Below are 22,654 nucleotides of genomic sequence, written 5' to 3'. Positions count from 1 at the left end.
TCAGAGCCAGATCATTTCCTGAGGACAGCTTTAAAGGGACTTAGGGCAGTAAGAAGGGAGGGCTCAGCATGCCCTGGTCATTGTGTGACAGAGGTGACCCAAGTTACAGGCCCGGCCTGGCCCTGCCCAGGTGGGGCCCTGAGCACAACGCCTTAACCGCTGTCCTGCAATTTAGGAAAGAAACTGCTTTTGTCTTTCCCACATATCATCAGTTTCTTAATATAACACAGTTCTTTTTTTCCTATTTTGAAAGGCTACAACCCCATTCAAATTGTGCCCCAGAACTGGCTTCTAATAGCTCTATGAAGAAGTCAAGTAACTATTGGCTTTTCCCGTGTAATCCAGTGGACAGATGTCCAAGTGCAATGTCTCTGGGCGTGAATGTTTAACATCACTTGTGAGATATGAAAACTGAATGAAAGCAATGCACATAGCAATATTTGTACAGCCAAAGCATTGAGAACTTTTTACAAAAGGTGCTCTGTAAACATAATATGACATACATCACGTATACACAGACACTGAAAACGTCACTCAGGACCACCTCTAACAGGCCACACTTTGTCTCAAGCAATCACTTCATCCTTAACACATTCCCATCTGGTTTTCAATGTAATTTGGTTCAATCCTAAAGACCACCAGAAAGGTTTTCACAGTCTTAATTGGCAGACACTTGATTTCCATTTATTTTTAATAGGAGTTAGGTGTTTGCCATTTTTGCCTTTGAAAACTTATCATCTCACTTCTAATAAGGGAAAAAGTTCTGCTAATCCTTTACAAAAATACCGAAGTAACACCGACTGCACTTGCTTCTAACACACGCACGCACACCCACGTGCCGAGGCCTCTGCACATAAGGCACAGATTTGTACCGAAAGACGCACAGGGAAGAGCCATGGGGATGGCTCAGCAATCACAAGAGCAAACGCTCCTGGAAGGGTGGGAAGGATGAGATATCAGCTTCAGCACCAGAAGCGAACATTGGTAACACAGACAGGACAGACCTGTGGAGCAATCTGATTTTTTTTTTTTTTCTCCCAGGTATTTCCACTGAAGCACTTGCCTTTTCCCAAGTGCCTTGGTTATCTGGAGTAAATCACTCAATTGGATATTTCTTCTGGGTTGAGTTAATTACATGAAAGAGCAAAATAACTTTGATCCAGTTCCTACAGTAAACACGAGCCTGTATTTTAGACATACCTGCCAGCAAGCACTGCTCCACTCATGTGACACCCTGTTTGCAGAAAACTTTCAAAAAGAGCCAGAAGTAGCAGGGATTAGGGTCCGTCCCTGCGCCATCCCTCCCACCCACGCTGCACAGGAACCGCCCTGTGAGGGCATCCCCCAGGTGGGCTTACTCATGGAGCAATACATTCATGGCAGCTACGTGAATGATGTGAAATATCCTTCCATTACTCTGATTTTCACACAATTTAAACCAAATTCCGTAAGAACAAATGAAAACATGTTTGCTTTCCCTGTCCTGTAAAACCATGCTGGTTTGGAGGCCCTTTAAATTTGGTGCAGGAAAAGAACTACAGTGTTGTAGTTCTCTTAAATCCCGAACTGCAAGTGGCAAATCTGTGTGACTGATGTTCAAACTATAAGTGAGGTGTATTTTTAAAGGGGAAGCGCAGCTGTCCCCCTCTGCCGAAAGGTATTTTTCAATTTATGTGGCAAATCCAATATAAAGGTTTATTGTACGGAAGGCAAAAGATCTTAATCAGGAATTAGCCGCTTCTAATGAGGAAAAATAAGCACCAAGGCTGCAAGAATTATTTCTAAGAGATAAGAATGTAATTGCCTAATGTGACTAATAATCTGATAAGAGCCTGTTTTATCTGATTTAACCCACGGAACTGCTGCTAATGTACAGAATTTAAAATAATCCCCAAGGAATTCCTCTTATCACAAATGGGATTGCAGAATGATAAAAAGATTCATTGTTGCAGTATTTGCTCTGGACACTTCTGTTCAAAGGAAGCAGAGTTTTGAAAGCTTGAAGTAATTGCAGCATTTGCTCAAAGATGGGATCGTTTCTGTAGCACCTGAATTTCTGAAGACAGTACATATTCTTTTCAGTAGACAGTAAATTATATGACCCTGCTTCATTTATAGCCTAGATATCATATTAATGCTACTACCAGGAGCCAAACACATCCCCAAGTCCCTGTGAAAATGTTTTCTAGTGTATTTTTTTTTCCATACTGACAGAAATTAATGTAATTTGAAATCTATAGTGACACTAACACTGTCATTATCCAAAATCATGCTCAGTTCTAATCCTACCACATAATGACTTTAATCCTAATGGGCATAATCATATCTGATGTAAAGATAGATACATGACAATCACAGAATTTAGTGATATTATTATACCAAAGAATAGCAGCTGTTGATTTGCCGATATTAACAAGTAGCAATCTTGTGATAACTCATTGCTCCAACAACTAATCAGAAGAGGACTGAAAATTTGGCATTTTGGTCCAGTAATTACATCTTTAGGATGCTACAGTTGGTAATTTGCATGATTTTCACTGTTGCACTTGCCATGAATTTTCTCTTCATCCAGTACAAAGGCTCAGGGCTGGCTTTCTGTGCCAGTATTGCTATTGTTTGTTTACACCTAGCTGTGCATTCAGCATAGCAGAACACTGCGCAGCTAAACAGTGTAACTACACAGGTTGGATAGGTAGGACATAAACCAGAAAAACTTAAAACTGAAGGGCTTACCTCGTGACTGTGTGCCCACATGACTTTATAATAAAATAGCCCCTTTGGGGAAAACAAAAACAAAACTCCACTACCCCTGATCCACACAGACTCCTTCTGCCTGTGTTTTCATGATCATAATACAAGCGAAAGATGCATAAAGAGGGAAGAGGAGACCATGAAGTCTATGGAAGGGATAAAACCACTATTTTTTTTCATAATTTAACATGGTTATCTTGGAAGGGTAGACTGGACCATTCAATTTTTACTCTTTAAACAGGAGTTTGAGGAATATTTTTTGAAAGTTACTGTCAGGTGTGAGCACAAACACCTCCAGGAAGAAAGACAGGGCAAAGCAGGCACACAACGGGTGCCAGCTCACCCGTCTCCCAGAGTAGGTGCCTGAGGGATGGGACTAGGGGCTGCATCACGGCTCCCATCACCTCCATGCAAATCTTCACAGCACTAAGACAAGAATAAGGCAAGTGGGTCCACAACAGCTTCATCCTTAGTCCATAATTCTCTGCTTTCTCTGAGCTTAGTATCCTTTTCTTCGCTCAGCAGTGGGTATGAGCTGTTGCACAGTTTATCAGGGAAGTAAAAGAGCAGGAGGCAATGCACGGAGCAAGACACTAAACGAACATGCCAGAACTCCAGTAAAAGCATGTTTTCACACAATGCAAAATATGGGCATGAGCCGAGTCTCTCCCTCATAAAGAATGTAAATATCAAACAGATGAAAGCGTAACTTTCCGTGATTCAGTATTATTATTGTTTGTATTTGTGGTGTCCTCAGAGATCTTGGCAGGCAGAATTTCCACTGCAGTAAGTACTGTAATACAAAGTAATAAACAAGCCATTCCCCGAAAAGTTTTCATTTTAATATAGGTCAATGTACACAAAGTGGGTGTAAAAACCAAAGAGACAATATTGAGGAACAAGGATAGGAGAGATCAGAGCAATGTCTCTTTCAGGAATGGCTTATTTGCTGCTTAGCCAAGAACCACAGAGCCCCAGCCTTGGCAAATCCTCAAATATCGCTGAGGTATGTAAGATAATTATGTGTATGCACAATTAACTGATCGCTAGTCATTTAAATTTAATCACAATATTAAAATAAGAAATGTGTCAAGAATTGCTGCCACTGTTCTATATACCACCATAGCAAGAGTAGATGGAATAAACCACATAAGCCCTCAGAGCTGGCAAGACACCACAACCTCACCCAAAGCTGCAACATCCATGACCACAGAGCACCTTCACAACATCTAGCTTTAAGCTGGGGTTGCTGATAAGTTAACAACCAAGTAAACCTCTCCCACAGATCTACATTTCTGCACAGAGAAACTAGTCAATAAGTATGCAAGTACTCAATAAGTACATGGGACATTAGAGATTTTTTTTTTTTTTTAAACCAACCACATCTCCAAGACTTTTTTCATAACCAAAATTAAGTAACTTCTGGACACCTTTTCCCTCCCCTAACTTCACCATTACCTCAACTGGTTCATAAAACAAACCAAGGAAACACTAATGAACAGAATCAGCCATTAACCAAATTTTAAAGGATGTTTTCTAGAATCCTTATGATTCAGTCATCAAAGAGCAGACAAAGATGAAGTTACTGTCATGCTAACCTGCAAAGACTGCATGAATAAGACTAACAGACACTACCTACTACAAGGAAGTTAAGAAAGACCTTACTCCCCCTTCTTGGTTTCAGAGTTCATATATATACTATTGCATCCATTCCCTGACAGCTCCTAGGAAAACTGCTATTCGAATCTCTCATTCCTCAAGCTTTTCACGCTGTCCCCATGACACATAAGCAAGGACATGCTGGAGACGTGCAGGCATCCACAATAGCCCTGCTGAAGAGTTCTCAAATTCACAGAAACATCCTACAAAGCCTTGTATGAGCTGGCATATTCTGGTTCTTCATCCTCCAGGTACTGTAACAAACACCTCGCTAACATCAGAATCTCCCGAGCACCTACAAGGTGACGCCTAACCATCAGACTTCAAACCCAAATATATTAGCAACCCCCCCCCCCCCCCCACCACCACCACTTTTTCTTCACAAACCACAACTGACTGTCTCTAACCCCAGGAAACTAGCATTTAAGCAGTCATGTAATATGCCAACTTGTTTGTAGCCCACCCTAGAGGACAGGTTCTAGGTAATTGCACCAACCAAAACTACAGTGCACAAATGGCTAAAAGATTTTGTTCTTCTTGTTGCTGTTCCATGAGGAATTCAGTAACAACCATTCCTCCATCAGAGTATGCCTGGAGAGCTTCTGTAACATCTACATTCTAGAGAGTATCAGAGCCGTATTAGTGCAGATCTGCTATCAGATTAGCATAAGTAGCAGTAGCCTGGAAACTACTGTTAATGAAAACACAGACCTATGTCATATAGGTAGCAATCATCCAAAACACATTTAAAAAGCCAAGCTACACAGCCAAACCCTGAGGCACCATCATATCTATAATGAGAAGAACAATCATGAGACCCATCTCCATCTGCCCCATCTAAATACAAACTTTACTCAGTAGAAATACTCTCCAGGGAAACAGTTCACCTCTGAATTAACAGTGTTAATATTGTACTTACTCATTACAGTAGTGAACAAAAGCCCCATATCCAGCAACTTCTGACAGCAGCATGTCACTGCACCATAGAAATTATGGAATTCACGATCCCTGATCACTGTCTCTGAAATTTTCCTTGAGCTGAGTTTCCTCTCCAGCCTTTGAACACTCTCCCACTTCCATCAAAATCATCAGAAGCAAACTACAGATCAGCAAATTCTTCATGAAGCTAGACAAACCAGTGAAACAATTACATCACCGGTACATCTTCCTAATCTTCAGAATAAATGTTTTTAAGCAAGAAACGTGCCCCATTCTAGCATCCTATCCATACACGTGTACCTCAGAACAGGGTATGCAGCATCCTATATCCTTGCTCCATCAGTGTGGGTAAAGCAACAAGGACAAGCAGACAATGCACATAGGAAAGAAGCTTAATAAAGAAACATTGAGCTACAGATAGGTAAGAGTCTGTCATAAAGCAACCCCTCCATTCCCAGTTTCTCCATCCCAATTATCCAGTGCAGAGGCCCGCACTGACATGGAAACTAAGCAAGACAAGTTTGTAGTTGGAGGCAACATCGCTTGTTAAACCAACTGGTATAGTTAGAGAATACAAGCTTTTGGGCATACATGTCCTCTTCTATTTCTTGTTTGAAATACAAGCAGCAGACTTCAAAGCTAAAAACAAATTGAGAACAGTTGCTTAGAGTGTAATTAAGACAAGTATTTATAAGACCAGCTCTGAAAGGAAAGGTAGTTGGCACCAGTGAAACAGAGGGGATGTTCACATGGAGGGGAGGAAAAGAAAGGGGAGGGAGGAAAGAGATGGTAATGTGGTTCTCTCTTAGCAGAAAGAAAGAAACAGGTAGTTTATAGTCTGTGAAACGTGGCGAGGTTAATGAAGAAAGTTATTGCATGCCATAAACCAAATATCTCTATGAACCCATGCTTCATGGTATCCAGTCAAATCAGGAATTTGAGTTCCCAGCCTCAAATTTGAAAGGTTGTTGTAGTTTTTCCTAAAATTAAGACACACACCATGTATTCTGGTGGAAAGAGTTCACCTCTGACACCTTAAGAGAGACTAGACTGTGGCTATGTATAGGTTAGGAGATGTGATGTCTGGGACGATCACTGCTGCACCACCACCCCCAAGCACTAGCAATAAATACGAGCTAGAGAAACTGCTGAATTCCATACAGGTGCTCATTTTATGGTATATGACCCTTTTACACCTTGTTGCTCCACAGCTGCTGGCTACTTCTCTGTCCCTGGAGACCATGAGGATATCACCTCTCTCTCAGCAAGACCACTGCTCTGCTCCACATGTGCTAATTACACCTCTTCCTCAAGTTCTGTAGTAGAGGAACGTGAAATTAAACTAAAACAACTGTTCCCAAAGCGTTCTTCAGCAGAATTTTGCTGGTTCTGTTTCAGACCACATCCATTTTTTTCCAGCTATTTCTGATGCTCTAATAAAAGACATTTCCTACAGACCTTGCTACACAAAGCTAGCACACACATTCTCCAAAATAGTTCGGGTAAGAGTACACTGTTTCACCTTCATTTTCAGGTTGATTGATATAATATTTTACTAAATTTTTTTATGAAGCCTAAAAATGGCTTTAGTTAAAAAAAAACATATCCTGAGAAAAAGTATTAAATAGGCTATACTTAATATGAAAGGAGATTACATGCTATAGCATCCTTAGAATTCAAGTGTAGCTATATTAGGAAGTTATTACGTTAGTTCATGGATTACTTTACGCAGGTTGATGCAAGTTTCATGAAAAAACTTCTTTAACTGGAAATTATCTTTTAAAAGCTCTGCTTCCGATTGCAAGTTGACATTTACAGAAAATGGGCAGATTTTAAAGGCACTGAAACTAACCAGCAGCGATAGGTAGTAAAACCCCCAAAATGCAGGACCAAATTTAGAGCTGACATACATTAATAATCCCCACTGGAATCAACCTGAGTTGCACTGATCTGTGATATGGTACTTTCTCAACCTATAAACCAGTACATTGTGTTTATATTTGCAATTTTAACTGTGATAAGCCAACAAGAGAGTTTCCTGTTATTCCTAAGCTTCAAGAGGTGCTGTAAAGCAAAATGAAAGCACACCACTATCTATTTGAGTTATTAATGTATCAACATAGGAAGAAATCAGGCATGCAGCAACTAGATACATGGAAAATATCTTAATTTCACTAAAAAACACAGGAAATATGTAAATTAGACACAGCTGTAACACTTCACAGCACAGGCACACTACATTTGCTATCAGTAACCAGTATTAAACACAAAAGAAAGCACTAAACCCTTAGAAATAATTTATAAGTTGTCACTTTTTTCCCAAAGCTTTTGAAAATTAGCAACCAGCACTAAATCAAGCCACTGATATTTTTCTTCCTCTGAAAATTGATGCCCACCAGAGTAATATTTCTAAAATAAATGCCATGCCTTAAATGTGTTAAAATTTACATGAAAAGCAGTACATTTTGCAAAAACTTGAAGCCAGCAGTATTCCTGTGATTTTCTAATAACCTGCAAATATTGTCACAAATCCTTCACTCATTCTTAGGAGAGATCAGTAACAGGTTTTACAGTGGGGAAAAGCACAAAACACAATATTTAAGAAGGATATGCAAGAGATTAAGTTTTGTCAGGTTTTAGCGTAGCTCTCCTCTGTGAAAGTGCAGGACTGAGGAGCAGTGGGGAATGCAGAGCTAGAAGGTTTATCTATCCAATGTATTCTTTTAATGCAGTTAGTTTTGTTTTGGATGAAACTAGAGAAAAGTTCTCAGAGACTGCATCATGCAAATTGAATAAATTAGATGTGTATATAAATATATATGTATGTTTAAATGAGTCTTCATTTTTCTTGAATACAAATGTCATAGAGTAACAGAGAAGTTCAGAAATCATGTAGGATTTATTATTATTATTATTATACTTATTTCACTCATTAATGCTGGTTTATTAGAGTGGACTGGATCAGTCAGACCCACACATTAATTACACAGTAAAAAAAACACTAGAGACCACATTACATAATGTAGCAATAATCCAGACAGGACTGACGGGTAGACGGAATCTGGATTGCAACATAAGTACCAGCTTTTAAATGGTATAGCAGCTTAGAAAGACATTATCCCCATATAATGTTATTAATGTGCGAATCCTTTGACTACGGTAGGTAATTGTCCCCCATAATTAAACCTCAGCATCAGTAGGAGAGATATAATGTGTGCTTATCATTTGTATTCTTTTTAGCTTTTATTTATTTATTTTAAGCACAGACAGGCATCATGTCACTTGAGGATTATCTCATGGTGGTTGAACTCATTAACTAGCAAGTATACATTATTTCACACTCGAACAATAAGGTCTCTATAGCACTCGCCTGACAGAAGTGGAAAAACATTCACATTCATCAGAAAGGAGCAGCGACTTAAGCCACACAATTCTCAAGTTGAAAAGTTTTGCCAAATTTACTTAATCTGATGATAAAAGAAGTTTATTATTCACCATTGATTAGATAAATATTTCTGTGTTTAGATAGCTTCTAAAAAAAAAAATCAGAAGAGCGAACATAGTCTATACCACCTTTATGAAGAAGACAGATTCTTCATTACACAGCACTGGGTAAATTTAAACCCAAAGTCAGAAGACCAGCATGTATTTCATTAGAGAATTACCAATGTTCATTAAGTAATAATGTGAAATAGTCCAGTGTGAAATAATCAAAACTTACCAAGTGCTCCAGAATGTAAGAGATCTTCCTACTCAAAACACAGGGGCAAAGAAAATTACCGAAAAAAAAATTGTTTGGATTCTCATATGTTAAAGAAGCCCCATGCCTGAGCAGCCGTTGCAACTGTCCTGAAAGAAACCAGCTCTGCTTGGCTCTTATACACCTCAGCCGCTCCAGAATTTGAAGAACTTTGGTAGTATAAATTATTTATAAACAAAAGATTTACTGTTTACATTTTGTCTTAATGTTGACTACAGAATTGGCTCAAGTAGGGTACTGTGCACATTTGCTCACTAATTGCAGCAACGCAATTTCAGAAATGTAAAAAAACCAAAAAAACAAAACAAAAAAACCCTTTAAAAACAGTTTTCACACTGGCACAGACCCCATTCTAGCAAATTATCATTTATCAAGCAAAAAAGTGAGGAGGGTTGTCAGCCAGATGTCCCTCCCTCCAGCCACTGCAGATAGCTAGGCATTTCCTAGAGGGGATTTGTCCTTCCCTGGAGATACCTGCTCTCTTTCTGCAAAGGAGGGGGATAATTTGGCTTCTCCCTTTGGCACCTGCATTCAGTCCATAGCATTGACTGAACCTAGCCCTGTTCCCCCTTCCGAACTAGCCAAAAGTCTCAACTTTCAAGCCTCTTATACCCAATTCAGGCATTACTAACAATGAGAACCTTCAGAGCACCAGATTCCACTTTTGTAGCCATAGCTTAGATCTGTCTAACTTAGATGCTGATCCAGCACTTGCACTCAGACTTAACATGAAATTGTTTCAGGAGTTACTCTCAGACTAGTGGAACTATTCTGGACTTGATAATGGCATACGTAAATATTTACAACATAACCACTCACAGGCTGACTGGAGAATTGTGTTCCTGCACCTCGTCACAGCACCGACCAGTTGAGAAAAGGAGAGAGGGAAGATCTACACATTTATTTATGTCACCCTATTTGAATATCAGTCATGAAAATTAGTAATCTGTAATTCAGTGAAGTAAATACTGAAAAAAACATACCACACATACATCCTGCATGAAGTAGTATACAGTTTAAGGCCCCAACTCCACAAATACTTCATTTTTTTGTTTGCAAGAACAATTCCAAAACATTAAATTAGACTACATCATTGTAGTGAAGCATGCACATTTGGTTTTATGTGATTAAGTGCTAAAAAACTAAATATGAGTAAGGCCAAACTCTTTTAATAAAAAATACTCTTATTATAATTAGAAAACAGTAAGGTAATTGAGACGTCAATAAAAGAGCCTCCAGAAAAAAAATTACAAAAGTGTCTTTCCTTGACTTTTTTGGATATTTGTTCACTTCGCAGTAATGAGAAAAGTAAAATGCACAGAGTTTTCCTGAAGTTTTGCTTCAGCTACCAGGTGCAATATCTGCTCGAGAACACCTAACACATGCAGTGCTTCTACCATGGGTGGTGCAGACAGGACAGGGAGCCTACCAGGTCTCTGGCATTTCTAATTTCAAGGTTACTCATAGCTACTATTGTGTTCATTCACGTTTTCTCAATTAAAATTAAGTTCAACTAAAATCTATGTTAAGTTGCATGCAAACTCACTAGCAATGGATTTTTATAATTTTATAGAATTTGAGCCCTCTGCATTTTTTAAAAAATATTTTCCTGCAAGCTACAGAAACACACTTGGTGAACATCACATTCAGCATCTTGGAGTTCTTCCCTGATACACTAAACAAAAGTTGGTATCTTCGTGTAGGTTAGCAATCGAGATCTATACACCAAAAATAGACTGGGAACTAGGTAAGACTTCTGAGCCAACTGCAATATAGCACTAGCGTTGCCAACAGCCAAATGAAACAATAATTAGATTTGAACAGAATTTCAATCAAGTCTCTGTGTAATTTACCCCAGGTCGAGGTATTTCAACACTACCCTTGAAAGTACCAGGAAGTACATGGTGGGAAGATGAATGTGCAGCCCTTACCTTTTAACAATGATCAGGGTCACATGGCTAATTAAAATACCTTTGTTTACATCGGGTAAGAGTCCTGCTGTTAGACCATCTGCACCTGCAGTCTGTTCCATCAAAACCCCTTCCACAAATTGCATGCTCCTAATAGGTATTGCTGTGCCAATGACAATTACCTAATTAGACATTAGAATGTCAATGCTGATTTTAAAATCCATGCTAATTATTTTACTGTTTGACAGAATATTTCCCAATGAAGGAAGGAGTCTGGATAGCATAATTATGTCACGAGGAACACTTCTGTATATGATTAAAAGGTTTGGCTGCCTCTGATTGGAAGGGCTCCAGTTATTTATGTATTTAACAAAGTTGCAATCAGCACATACGGTTTTCAGCTGAAAGAAACAATCTGAACCCTGCTTATTCACTTGCCTGCTATCACAGGGCATATAATGAAGCTCGTGATTAGGTTCCTCTTCTTTAAGGTTTGTCTTTGAGTAAGGAGAGTTCGGAAATGGAGCGGAAACATGTCTAGAAGACAGATTACATGATAAGTCTCTTTTTCATTACAGTTTGAAGAAAAAAAGTGTGGGCACTGGATGCGTGATTGGTTTTATGTCTTTAGACATAGAACAGTAAATACCTTTGTGCCTAATGCCGAGTACATCTAGGGGCAATTGCTGCATTTACTGGTCTCAAGCTGCTCCTGGTACTTGGCATCACTATACAGGTTTTGAAAGATCTGCAACGTTTTCCTAGGCCTCAGAGTTTTGGCTTTTAAAGCAAGACAACTTAAACCATAAACATGATAATACAAAAGATGAATTTAGGATTCTAAAGTGTTCATTTCAGCTGCAACTGAAAGTCTTAAAATAAAGCACAATGGAGGACTTTAAGTGCTGTCACAGCAAACCACAAATACAGTAAATATAAGGAAGGACTACAAAATAAAAGTATACTGCACAATAGGTGAAATGCCTATAAACCTTTCTAAACAAACTTACACAGCTTTTCTGTATTCCCTTCACCAGAAAGAGCACTGCAAAGAATTGTGGTTAAAGCTGTGATACCAGCAACAACACAGTACAGCTTATGACTTCAAGTATCTCTGATCTTCAGTTGGTAAGCTGCAACCAGGAAAACAATTTGTCCTTTTCTTAGAAAAATGCTGTGATGGTAGTAACGAAGACAAATATTTTTATCATTTACTATATAATTTCCACAGAAGCAGTTGCATAAAAATGATATAATGCCTACAACACAATCAGCTTAACCTGTGTATCTGCATATCTACATGTTGTATACACATGGGTCTTGTATCATTGTGAATATTCAATGGCATATCCAACACATAATAATGTGCGTTAAAATTCATATTCACAGCATATTGATCAGCATAAACCTCAAGCAGAACTGTATAATACATGCCCATACAACATTCCAAGCTATAGATGCCCCCTCACGTTCAAGAAGCACTATCTGATCAGAACCTGTGGTAAGCGCAAGATTTTTATCATTACTATCATTATTATCATTTTTATCAAACTCGTTAATGGAAAACTTGATCAGCCAGTAGCCAAACATTTCAAATCCCTCTTTAAATCTTCCCCCAAATCCCTTCTCAAGACTCATTTCTACTACAGCTCCTATAGGAAATTAGCTCATTGATGAGCAGGTTAACGGATAAATCAGGATGTCTGATCTTTGCTTTCTCTTTTTTGTTTCATTTATAACAAAAATATATGTATGTAAACTGCACTGCATGCTTCTGTCCCTCCTCCATCACACTTACAGCAGTTGCTTTCTTAGAATGCATACCTTAGAAATCCGAGTCTTTCTGCAAGTGCTTTATAATGCCTGATGAAACAGGGCTGTTATTTTCATTTTGCAAATCATTCTGATACACCAAACAAATAATCAGATAATATCTTCTGACAAAAAAAAAGGTATTATAGCCTGAAGATCTTTATACATACATATATATATTTAAATGTGTTTGTTTTATCTTCTGAATGCTCCTGGGTGCATTTACAGCCTTCTTAATGACTTAAATTTGAGGATTACATGTCTCAGAGCTACTCACCATTGCAGTAATTGGAATTCTGTAGCTGTCCCATGCAACACACACTGAACTGCTTAGCTGTGAGTTTTGGGAAAGTTTCAGCTCCAGCAGAGCAGTAGCCAAAAAGACACATCCTTTAATGCCTAAGACAGAACAGAAACACACGGAAGGTTTATACTAGGATTGCATCGTCATATGGTTTACCAGACACTGTATCTTCAGAACATATAAACTAGCATTAACGTATCAGAAAGGCTGACTCAGCAAGACATCAAAAGTAAAGACGTGAGAAAAGTTAGGGGATAAAATCCTGATCCCACGTAAACCAGTGGCAAAACTCCAATTGACTTTATGCAGAATAAAATTTTGCTCACAAGTTTCCCCTTTAACATCACATTGGTTTGCTCTGTATATTACGCATTTCCCAGTTGTGCATCAACCAAGCACAATCAAGCCCTATAGATCACAGCTAACCAGAAGGACAAAAATAAGTTTGATGCAATGCTCAGCTGGGGTAAAGCATTTAACTCTCAAAGAAGCTCATCTTAGTCCTCCAGCTGGAGATGAGGCCCAAAATAGGCAAACTTCACATGGAAATTTAATTTTGAATAGTTATTTCAGGGCCATATTTTCCAGGTGGGGCATATGTTATGGATTTAACTGTCCATCAGCTGAGTATCTTAAGACTTGCTGTGAGCACCTGGTCACCACTTTAAAAACATAAATGATATCCAGTGACTTAACAATTTAGTTAAGCAATGCATTTGAAAAGACAGACTATTTTTATTTATTATATATGAAAACTTTGGTGCGATAAGCTCTATGCAAAATGCAGAAGACTTATTCCCTACCATAAAGGAGTTTTGTTTGTTTTTTGTGTTTGTTTTTTGTTTTTCTTGGTTGATTTGTTTTGGTTTTTAACATTCCATTATTCTTAGGGGAAGTATACAACTCATTTGAAACAACCTATCCACATTAGAATAATATGCATTTATCAAAAGTATATCAAAAATATAGTGAAAGTATGTACTTATCAATGCAGGGTGTGATTTCAGAACCACTCTTTATCAGAACAATTTTCTTTCTACTGACGTAAGTCATAAAACTCCCATTGACTTTGAAGAGATCAGAGTTAGGTCAACACTAAGTGCCTTTGAAAATTCCAAGCTTAAGTTAACTTTTAACTCTAAATTTATGTTGACTCAGTCACAATTTTCATTGTTCTCACTGGAATCATTACAGGAATATGTAAGTCTGTTAATAAATATCTCATGCCTTTAAGAATAGCATACCCCAGACTAGTTTTAAATAACTCATCCCTCTAAGAATGACATATCCCATCCATCTCTATATATTTCCCTAGACTCAACAGTTTCGACAACTGCTTGGAAAGGATTTATTTCCTCAGAAATCTGTAGTCCCATTGTGTGTTGCATTATCCGGAAATGGGACCCTGAGCTGGATCTGCTGCAGGAAAGCATCTCCTAACGGATATGATTTTGCTGAATGTCATATAACGCCCCGAACGATTCTTGGTCCGAGGATTCTTTCTGACAGGTAATACTCCAACAAAGCATCATCTTCTCTCCAAAGGCCATAAATGATCTCCAAGTGAATACTGCTGGTTTGGGCTTTTTTGTTTGTTTTGTTTTGTGTCTAAGATTAGTTCAAGCTTTTCAGAAAAGTAATTGCCATTTATCAAGGTAGCATCTACACCCTCAGGTCAGAATTGGGGCCCAGGTCTGATAGGTATGTCAATACACACAATGAAAACACATTTCCTGTTCCAAGAAGTTCATTGTTTGCATACAGTAATGTGTTAAGTAAAAGAGGTGTTAGAGCATTTTTCATGGATTCTGGACGCTTCTGTCAACCCAGGGATTCCACCTAGCAGCAGATCCCATCCCCACCTGGAAACTCCAGGAAACTTAGCAGTTTCCTTGTACAGTCTTTACAGGCCACACTTCCTTCCTTTCAAGCACCAGGTCCTCATATAAAAAAGAAGAAAACTTTATGAAGGGGAAAAAGAGCAATCTAATATCTTCCAAACAAGTTACTGCCCTTCACCACAGTAATTTGTGCAATAAACCTTTGCTTCGGTTTCCTGAAACAGTGCAATATGCTATGAACAAGTGTTTCTTTGAGATCTCTTTTCTCACATATAGTTTATCGCAGGGGGTTAGCGAAGCACCAAGGCCACAACACCAGCGCGGGGCTGCCAGCCTCCTCCCTAGGAAAGGCTTTACTGCCCCATCAGCACCGATTTAGGACACATCACAGCCACCCACACCGTGTCTCATCCCACTCTGCTGGTGAGCCCAGATGTTGAGAGGCAGCACCTCCACCGGGCTGCAGGAAGGATGCGCTAACATGGAGGACCACTGAGATGAGCCCTGCCCATCAGAAATATCTCACCCGCAAGAAAAGGCAGCCCTTTTCCCTTTGCTTCCAGTAGTAGGTGCCAGCTGCACTGCCTCCCTGTGCAAAGCTGGCATTTGGGCTAGCGTGTCTTCACTAACCAAGTTGCACTTGGCAAGCTGCAGTTCTTCAGGCACACAACAAAGAAAACAATGTTTTATTGTCTTTCCACCCACAGCCAGTGACATCAACAGGGCAAGCAATCAACATCTGCTCCTTGCCCTCTCGTTCCTCTTTCCCCACTTCCAGTAAATGGCAGTAGACTGATTTGGTTTTGTGTTTGTTTGTTTTGTGTTTCCCCTGTGTGATGCTCAGCCTATGCGACTTCATACAGAAAAGGCTTCCAGAGCCCTGTGACCAAGTCCCATCTCTGCCACAGGCGTCCCCGGGAAGCTGTTCAGCCCGGTGTGTCCACTCCTCTTCCATAAAAATGGGAATGCTCTGCCGCTTCCTTCCCCTCACTTCTCACCTCCCCTGCATAGGCTATAGATTCTCTGATCCGCAAAACCTTTGCTAATACAGTGGCCAGCAAATGAGAGCGGGATGTGTTCAGAGGCTCTTTTATCATGTATATTACTGTAAGTATCCATAGGTGGATAAAACAGATGGGAAAGAACTGTGAGAAGACTGTGATTAGCATAATTGCTAGTGATCACATCAGACAATCTGCGTAACCACAGTCAAGCATTTTTATAAGTATTGCTAGGGAGATTAATAAGAAAATCGGTGTTGGGAGAGCCACTAAAGCAGAAGCTATATTTTTTCTGGAGGGTTATTTTAGGGCTCCATACAGGACTGAAGTGCACCGAAATTCTCATGGGTATTTGTATGACAGCTCTTTGCACAGAAGCAGGGACAAAGCCCCTTCTTTGCCCCCTCCCATTTTACTGTACTTTGTGACCACTTTAGATGTGGTGTTCCCAGCACTTTCCTGTATGAATATCTTGTCCAGACACAAAGACTTCTAGAGAGGGAAATCAGAGGAAATGGGCATGGAGGAAGAGGAATCCTACAAAACCCACAGTGAGTACTAGAAGCTTCCCTTTGAGAAAACATAAAACAAAAAGAAGCACAAAAACCTCAAATACAAATTAAAAAGACCAAGTTTCCAGGTGTGCTTGAAGTCCCTGGCACTCCCATTGGCTTGTTCTCTGAACTAGGACACCTCAACAGCACTCTTGCTCATCCCATGCTGTCTGCAATGTGTTGAGAAGCTTTTATTTCTCTCCTTGAATGACAACTGCTGAAAACAAGCGGGTCCTGATACGAGTTGGACCGCTGGATGTTTGTAAAGTACAGGTAATTATTGTGATAGCTTCAGTAGTGGAGCTCAGTGACACTTCCAGTGTGCAATACTGAGACTTTCTGAGAAGCTGTCACACTTGCATGTTCAGCTGAAGCAAAGCCCCAGCTTTGCACATGTGTCTTTTCACTTGCTCCATAAAATTCCTTCATGGTTTAGATAAGATATAAATTGTGGGATTTGTACTATCCAGCTCTACCCAAAACTTTTTCCAGCTTACACTCCCAAGAAAAATTTGGCAGAAAAATGACATTCTAAAATAATAAAAAATAGTTAAGCGTGAGTTTTCTATGGCAAAGCAGCAGCAGACACTACAGGGAACACAGCTGGATTGGGTCAGGTTCCCCCCCCCCCCCCCCCAAACCCCTCAGTGTTTTTCTACTTGAAGGTATATTTCTGGGGGCATAAGCCCCCCAGGCAGGGGGGCACCCCTGAATAATCCTGCCACTTGCAGGCAAAGGGTTTTTTCTGCCATGAGCCAGCCTGCTCTGCTCTGCAGCTGCATGGCTGTGGTGGCCGCCAGTCAAGCGCTGGAGCCAAGCAGCGTGTGCTTGGCGAGCAGGCGCTGAGGGCTCCGGGTGCAGGTTTTGCCAGTTCTCCACAAGAACAGAGCTATGACACCGATTCCCAGCAGCACCTCTGTCATCCTTTTTGTTTCCTCTACACCTTGCCATTTCTCAATCTCGGGCAGAAACGCGAATCACCAGCCTCTGTATACAGATTACTTAATACCTACTTCAGCTCTTGCAGTGTCTCTGCCTGTTTTGATTCACCAGTATCTACCAAAACCTTTGTTATGCTCTTTTCTTAGTCCCTTGCTGGACTGTGTCAGCCTTCTCTTTGCATTTCCCACTGGTTCCCTTTCCACTGAGTTACCCGAGCATGCAGTGTCCCATCCCTTCCATTTGCTTGTTAAACCCTTTCACACCAGAGCTGCCCTCTCTCTTCCCCTGTACTCCATCCAGCTCACCCACAATGACTGCACCAAGACCCTCCTGCTGGAGACCTACAAACACAGACCCTCAGACCCTCCCCAGCTTCTCATCCTCTTTAAAATTCTAAACTTTTAGATAATACCCACAAAAAAGAAAAACAACAAAACCAACACAAATTTAACTTCAGTTATGGGTCAGGCTGACCAATAGCTGTATTCACCCCACACGCCTGCCGTTGACAGATATCAACCATCCATCCATCTCAAGTACGCAAGGGAAGAGCTGTCTTTGTACAGGACCTAGTGCTATGGCTGTAACCCCTAAATAGGGCTCACAAGGGCTGCAGAGCACAGACAGGACCTCTCTGCATTAAGAGACTGTTAGTTAAGCTGGGAAGTTGAAGAAAGAAAGCAGAAAATTAAATATTTCTAGCTCTGCAGCTAGAACCGACTCCTCACGCATGTATACTTTTTGATGGTCCAAATTACATGTTCACACACTTTCCTTTTTTTTCCTTCAGAGAAATGTTTCTTTATGGAGCTCTCAGTACTGATGCACACAGAGGAAGATACGGCTTAGAAAATCTCACATGCACGAATGCCGCGACTTCTCCACTTGGCAAAGTTATTGGCGACTCCAAATGTGCCTCTTCTAATAGGAACACCAGGCAGCGAATCCAACAGTGCCTATACACCCTGTTAATAACAGTACATCCTACGAGACCTCCTTCAAGCTTTTCTGCATTATCCTTTGGGTGTGCCTGGGGGACAAAGGCAGATGTCCGGAGTCCCACGGAGGTGGGGAATTCAGCGCTGCTGCTCCTGAGGCGCTCTCATCCCTCTGCAGTGCCGGCTCCGGTCTGGCCACCACCTGCACCCGAGGGCTGGGAACCGCAGAGCAGAAGAGAGGCAGCTCCGATGAGATTCCCAAACTCAAAAAAGCCCTGCTAAGCGGCACACTCCCACTCTCCCTATGTGCATCTTAGCACTGCAACCTCTTCACATCTCACGAGCTAGCGTGGAACAGATGCGTCCCCCCGTCAGGAGGCAGCGACACCCCTCCCTCCTCACATGACTCATATGATGTCAGAGCTGTCCTTGTCACCGACCCCAATTCGGGCTCACACGTCAAGGACACGCTCGCTCGGTGGATCCTCTCGGCACGACGGATCTTCCATCCCCTCTCCCTTGGGCTGCCCACATCCCAGCTAAGGACTGAACAAGGAGGACTTTTTGCTAGTTCAGCAAACTCAGCTCCTCTGGCGGCTCCAGCAGCACCAAAATGCCAGGAGAGGCTGCAAGGTTTCCAACCTTTGGCAGCAAAGTCAGCATCGCAGGGCACGGATCCCCCCTGCCCCCCATAATGTCCAATACAGAGATGCAAATGATTTTTATGGAACAGCCATGTACTTTCATGTGATCTAATATTAGCTGCGCTGTATATAATTATTTTATGTAGTACTCTGCGTTCTGGTTGCACTCCCATCGATATGTCTAGTAGATATTTGTAGTTCCCTAGTAATTTAATAGCTAGTTTGTGCCCTAAAGCATAAAAACATTTCTACCCTATCTAAAGTAACCGTGGGTGGTGTTATCCATATAAAATCTTTGAGTCCTAATGAGCTTTTGTTCTCAAGTTATAACCCAAAAATACATCACCCGGCTGTTCCGTTCTCTACTGAAGATCCTCACTATGATGTGAAAGGAAAAGAAATTAAAACCTTAGATAAATGTGTTTGATCTACCACAAAGTGGGAAAAGACACCCCTCTGTATTGTATATTGTTGGGATTTTTTAACGAGCCCAGCTTCTGTTCATTGCTAAGTGTTTCAAGGCTGAAGATAAGCTGCCTTTTTGCAGACCTGGAGCCAGCTGTGGCTCGAGCTGCCCGGGCAGGAGATGCTGCTGACCCTGTAGTGAAGCCACCATGGCTGCTGGAGCCAGGGCACGATTCTGCAATGTGGCACGGCACTTGGGGCTCCTACGGGGAAAAGGCAGCAGGCCCCCGACCCCCTGCAGGGTTGGTGGTAGGAAACCTCCCACCTCCTGACCTGGGGAAGATGAGGCTGCCGAGAGCCGATGGAGAAAGCCCCGCAGCGAGGCTTTGTGCCGCCTTGCAACCGCGAGTGCCAGGGACGGCGGTGACGCCAGCGCCTTCCTTCGCCTCTTCCTTCACTCGCTGTCACTGGCGGCCGTGGAGCCAGGCCAGAGCCCGGCGCTCACCGGGAGCCAGGCTCGAGCCTGCCTTGGCGTGCCCACCTCTGCTCTTTAGGAGAGGGTACAGGCTGTACAATACATCATCTGTTATGCAATTCGGCCTGCGCCCGGATCCGGTTCGCTTCCAGGCGGCAGGAATACATCCCCCCGGCTCTCCCCCAGCCCCATTCAGCCCGGCCACGCGCTGTTTGCTACCCGGGCACAGCGCGGTGAGGAGCTCTGCAGCTCGCAGCGAGCCGCCCGCGGGCAGCAGGCCGGGGGGCGGCGTGCCAGGGAGCCAGCTCGCGAGGGAGGCCTTGCTGGGCCCGCTTCAGCCCTGCCGCCGCTCTCCTGGAAGGAATCGCGCTCGGCCGCCCTCAGCATCGGGTCCCAGCGCGCCGAGTCCTTCTCCCTATCGCTCTCAATTATACCGAGTTAAAAAATGAGTGTCCGGAAACATCGGTGGGAGAAATATCGCAGCGTTTGTCATCCAAGAAAGAACCAAAATGTGCGTTACCAGCTAGGTATCAAAGAAAGCCTGAGATAAAATCCCTGGATTAACATCTCCACACAACCAAAGGAAGAAAAACAAACAAACCGGTTTTGACCTCAGAGGCTGACACCCATCTCCAAACACAGAAGGGAAAGTGCCTCCAAGGGTAAAACCCGGCTGTTTTATTAAAAGTGAACAGCAAGCCAAGGACATTCAGCTAGGAAGCAAATAATTCCCCATCCATCGAAGCAACAGGTAGAAATGCCAGCAAATCCTGTCTGCTCTGTTCAAAAGAGATTTCCTAGTATCTACGCTTGGAGACAACGAAACCTAGATAGAGTATTAGCTGTCATTAAAAAGTAAACGAAGGCAGTTGGAATTAATTCTTCCACTCACAGTTCAGAAGGATTTTGGCATTCAGCACTATCAGTAAATCCCAGAAGTAGCAATCAGCAGGTAATCTGTTCAGTGTAACCAGATAGTCCCATCACATACACGGATTTAACAAGTGCAGCACCCCCAGAGAGATACCAATTACAAGATAATCAACTTCCTCCTCCCTTTACTCTGGGGAAAACTTTAATAAGACTGCAGTCCAGCCCTTGCCACACCTTACAGAGTGCCTTCTCTTACTGCCTGGAGTAAACAGAAAGACATGAGAATTAGCCGTCGATGAGAAAACAAGGATGCTGGTCTGCAAAATAAACAAAATTAAAAGCACAAATATTTGACTTTATAAAATCTGGTCATTCCACTATTTTTGTAGGAAAAAGAAACAAGATACAGTGCCATAGATAACAGCCAAGTGATTATCACACTGCTTTGAGTAGCTCAAGGAGTAGGGCAGAAGATTTGTGGGCTTAAAGAAACAACTGATTTCAACCAACATCTCCATTATCTCAGGTGAAAGCTGTTGGCAACTTGAAATATGCCCATTCTCTCTCTCTCAAAAAAAAAATAAAAAAATATCCTGGACCACAGAAACATACAGAAAAAAAGTCATCAGAATTGTTGAGAGATTCCTATCTCAACAAGCTGTATTTTTCTGTCATGGGAATATTTTGTTGCATGCACTCCCTGGAAGTGTAAGTCCTTCCAGCACATGCTGCGCTGCGATGCAGCAGAAGGGCAGAGGCTGACGGGCTGTTCGGGCAGGCACTTTGTGGATCAGATACAGACATTCGGAGCAGTTTGGAGCAGGGCAGAGACCCTGCCCTGTCACACAGCCCTTCAGCACGTTTAAAAGCATTCCACGCTATAAAAATAAATAAATAAGTAAAACAAAAATAAAAAGATATAAGATACCCAGGAGTCAGAAGAAAAGTTCAGTATTAGCATTCAGGTCTGTAACACCACTGCATGATTGCTGTACAATGGTGCCTGCAATGCCCCTCCCTGACAGCGCTGGGGCTCCATGTGTAGAGTCACTTCCTTTCCTTTCCTTTCCCTTCCCTCCCACCTCTCTGCCTCTTGCCGATGGGCTGCTGAGTACGTGCCAGGGTCTCTGTCAGCCCAAGAACCTCGCGCCTCCAGCATCCCCTCCATTAACAAGGAGAGGGACCAAAAAGTACATATCCCTCATCTCCCACGTCTCCTCCCCCTCTCAATTATCTCCCTTTGTTTTTTAGCCAGAAAAGTTAAAGAAAGCAGAGCAGAAGAGATGCTGAATGACAGCCACACAGGCACAGTCCTAGAGCGATAAAGGGGTTAGACAAGTTGCGTTCATCCCTCGCATCCTACAGCTTCACTCTCTGCTGCTCTTGGTCCTTTCTAATTTCCTGCTCTCTCTCACTCCCCCTTTTCCCTTCCTGCCTATTTCTTTCTTCCTTGGCTTTGCAGCTTCAGCCTCCCTCACATTTGGGGCGTGTTTCTTTTCTTCTTTTCCAAATGCCTCTTCTCCTTTCTCAGATCTCTTCCAAATAGCCATCCTCTACAGACCTTAACATCGACTCTCCTCATTCTTATTACACCGAGCTGATCTCCTTTGCTGTGTGTTGCTCATGCTGCATCTCTCTATTTTATAGAGCATTTACGACACCGTGCACATAATATATAACCGAGCATTTCAGCATGGAAGCAATTGCCTCTAACACTGAAGTAAATCTGCAATTGACAGTTCTAAAATGCTTATAACTGCAGGACTGTCTTTCATAGACTCACAGATTTTAAGGCCAGATGGGACCATTAGATCATCTAGTCTGAGCTCATCTGAAAACCTGCTCT

The 22,654-nt window shown here is 41.8% G+C and overlaps 1 protein-coding gene across 1 annotated transcript in view; it reads right to left on the bottom strand.

Annotated features, from left to right (window-relative positions):
- GLI2 (GLI family zinc finger 2) overlaps positions 1-22,654 on the bottom strand; it is a 400,141-nt gene that overhangs the window by 281,191 nt on the left and 96,296 nt on the right. Inside the window, exon 2 of the mRNA XM_083842017.1 lies at positions 13,109-13,230. The gene's annotated coding sequence lies outside the window, so the exon portion shown is untranslated. The remainder of the gene's footprint in view (positions 1-13,108; positions 13,231-22,654) is intronic.

Source organism: Anser anser, assembly GCF_964211835.1.
Source record: "Anser anser genome assembly, chromosome: 6".
NCBI lineage: Eukaryota > Metazoa > Chordata > Aves > Anseriformes > Anatidae > Anser > Anser anser.
Note: the sequence above shows the minus strand (reverse complement) of the source record. Positions and strands in the feature narration are given on the sequence as shown.